Consider the following 3,686-nt stretch of genomic DNA (forward strand, 5'->3'; position numbering starts at 1 on the left):
CACCACATTTCATTCACTATAAGTGTAGGTCCAAACCACAATGTCACCACAAAACCATCCCGTTGAACAATTCGGATCAATCCTCGATATTTAACGGTTTCAAAGACACACCCCACCATCATACTTCATTTAGTTCGGCTCTCTTGTACACATGGGGAACACTTAGTACCACTCATGCGACCTAGCCGATTTGTCTCGTAGCTCTCTTGTCTACATGGTGTCCTTCACTTGGAATCACGCATGCACCTAGCTACATTTATCTTTCACGTAGCTCTCTTGTCTACATGGTGTCCTTCACTTGGAATCACGCATGCGACCTAGCTACATTTATCTTTCACGTAGCTCTCTTGTCTACATGGGATACATCTCGTATCACGCATGTGACCTAGCTACTACAGGGTGTCTCGTAGCTTTCTTGTACACATGATGTGCACTCAAGATCATACATGTGACCTAGCTACGCCCTCTATTTCATTCGATCTCTCCCAATGTTCAACCGGATCTCTCTCTCGTATTTATTTCCACTCTTCCAATAGTCAATTTATATTTTAACATCAGCTAGTATATTTATATAATAGGCTGAAATATAAGAATGTACATGAAATTATTGTAATATTTACATACAACTTACCTTGGTGCAAAATATGGAAATTTTGCAATTTAGTCCAAAACTTTTTCTTTCCCTGCTCGAGGTCGGTTCGCGCCTTTCTTGATCTATAATAACACATTTAGCTCATTTAATACTCATACTATTTATTTCAATCCAAAATCACATTGTAGAAAAATTACATTTTGCCCCTAACTTTTACAAAATTACAATTTTGCCCCTAGGCTCGGAATTTAATTTCAGCCCTTATTCTTATGTTTTATGATATGCTGAACATTTTCTCTTCTACAACAACATCAAATTCCCACTCTATCATATAGTTATGAACATTAGGTATTTTTACCGATTATGCTGCTTTTACTCGCTTTCACTTAAAACCGAGTAGCACAAATTATTTAACACAATTTAAAACCTCATATTCTATCATAAAACATCAAAATACACAAATTTCACCTATGGGTATTTTTCCAAATATGAACCCTAGGTTAAATTATTACTAGCATAAGCTTAATCGAGCTTCCGGATTCCAAAACGTAAAGAACATTAAAACGGGCTTAGAATCACTTACTATGGAGCTTGAAAGTTGAAGAATCCCTAGCTATGGAGAGAGTGAAGTTTCGCAGCAACTAAATGGGGAAGATGACTATTTTGTGTTATTTTTCCCATTTTATTTCATTTAATTTCAAAATGACCAAAATACCCTTACTACTAAACTTTCCAAAATTCCTTCCATGTCCTAAATTTGTCCATGAACTTAAAATTGGTAGAATTGCTATTTAAGACCTCCTAATAAATATTTCAAAACAATTTCATACTAAAATTTCTAGTATGCAAATTTTGCAACTTATTCGATTTAGTCCCTACTTTCAATTTAAACACTTTAGGCATAGAATTTCATCACGAAATTTTCACACAATCATGCAATCATATCATAAACCCCAAAATATTTATAAAACAATTATTTCTATCTCGGATTTGTGGTCACGAAACCACTATTCCGATTAGGCCCTAATTCGGGTTGTCACAATTCTCCCCTTTAGAGATTTTCGTCCCCGAAAATCTTACCCAGAAAGAGGTTTGGGTACTGTTTCCTCATAGCTTCCTCAAGTTCCCACGTAGCCTCTTCTATCCCATGTCCGTGCCACAATACTTTCACTAAGGCTATACTTTTGTTTCTTAACTGCTTAACTTCTCGAGCCAAAATCTTTATTGGTTCCTCCTCATAGGTCATATCCGATCGAATCTCAATTTCGTTGGGAAATCACATGTGAAGGATCGAATGATAACGTCGCAACATTGATACATGAAACACGTTATGAATCTTTTCTAACTCTGCAGTAAGGCCAACCGATATGCCATGGTCCAATTCTCTCAAGAATCTCAGACGCCCAATAAAACGCGGACTCAACTTGCCTTTTCGACTAAATCTCGAATCTTTTCCATGGTGACACCTTCAAGAACACTTTATCACCCACTTGAAATTCAATCTCTTTTCTTTTTAAATCGCATATAACTTTTGTCGATCCGAAGCGACTTTCAAGCGATCCGAATTACTTTTATTTTCTCTTCGGTTTCTTTAACTAGATCAACTCCGTGAATCTGTTTCTCACTAAGCTCGGTCCAATATAAAGGAGTCCGACACTTACGACCATATAAAGCTTCAGACGGTGCCATTTGTATACTTGATTGATAAGCTGTTATTGTAGGCAAACTCAATCAAAGATAGATATTTCTCCCAACTACCTCCAAATTCTAAAACACAAGATCTAAGCATATCTTCGAGTACCGGATTACTCTTTCCGCTTGACCATCTGTTTGTGGATGAAATGCGATACTAAAGTTCAATTTTGTACCCAAAGCTTCTTGTAACTTTTTCCAAAATCTCGAGGTAAATCTTGGATCTCTATCGATATTATAGACATAGGTACTCGTGCAACTTCACAATTTCAAAGAATATATAATTCGCTAATTTATCAAGTGAGTAATCAGACGTCATGGTATAAAGTGGGCTGACTTTGTTAATCTATCAACCACTACCCAAACAAAGATCCTTCTTTTAGGAGTTAAAGGCAAACCGGTTACAAAATCCATGGTAATCTTGTCCCATTTCCACTCGTGCACCATTACCGGTTGAAGTAATCCTCAAGGTACTTGATGTTCAACTTTTACTTGTTGATGATCAAACACTTAGTTACAAATTCGAAATATCCCTTTTCATACCGCCACCAATACTGACTTCTTTAAATCATTATACATTTTGTGCTACTGTGGTGAATCGATAAACAGCCATTGTGCGCCTCATGTAATATTTTTCGAATCAATTTATCATTTTTCGGCACACATATTACGTCTCAAACATCAAACAGTCATCCGTCCAACTCGAAAATCAATCATAACCCGATTCGCATTGAGTTCTCTTGATCCGCAACTCACTATCATTCTTTTGAGCATCACAAATCAACCGGAGAAATAACGGTTTAGCTCTCATCTCGCTAAAATTGACCCGTCATCGACAATGCTAACCCGTGTTCATGGCTCTTAAAGTGAAAAGAAATTTTCGCTCAAGGCGCCAAGAACTACATTTGCTTTTCCGGATGATAATCAATCACTAGATCATAATCCTTTAATAATTCAAGCCATCTTCGCCGTCGCAAATTTAGGTCCTTTTGATTCATCAAGTACTTCAAACTTTTGTGATCAAGAAAATTCGCATTTTCACCGTATAAATAATGTCGCCAAATCTTCAAGGCAAAAACAACAATGCCGGTTCCAAATCATGTATAGGATAGTTCTTCTCATGCGGTTTTAAGCGCCTCAAGCATAAGCTACTACTTTGCCCTCTTGCATCAACACACATCCAAGGCACATCAATGATGCATCACTATAAATTACGAACTCCTTCCCGACTCGAAATTTGTACTAAAATTGGTGCTTCATCAATCGTGCTTTCAACTTTTCAAAACTCGTTGACATTTATCATCCATTCAAACTTAACATTCTTCTCGCAACAATTTAGTCATAGGAGAGGCAATTATCGAAAATCCTTCAACAAAACGCCTATAATACCCGGCCAAGCCTA

This window comes from Gossypium arboreum, chromosome 13, assembly GCF_025698485.1.
Source record: "Gossypium arboreum isolate Shixiya-1 chromosome 13, ASM2569848v2, whole genome shotgun sequence".
NCBI classification, from domain to species: domain Eukaryota; kingdom Viridiplantae; phylum Streptophyta; class Magnoliopsida; order Malvales; family Malvaceae; genus Gossypium; species Gossypium arboreum.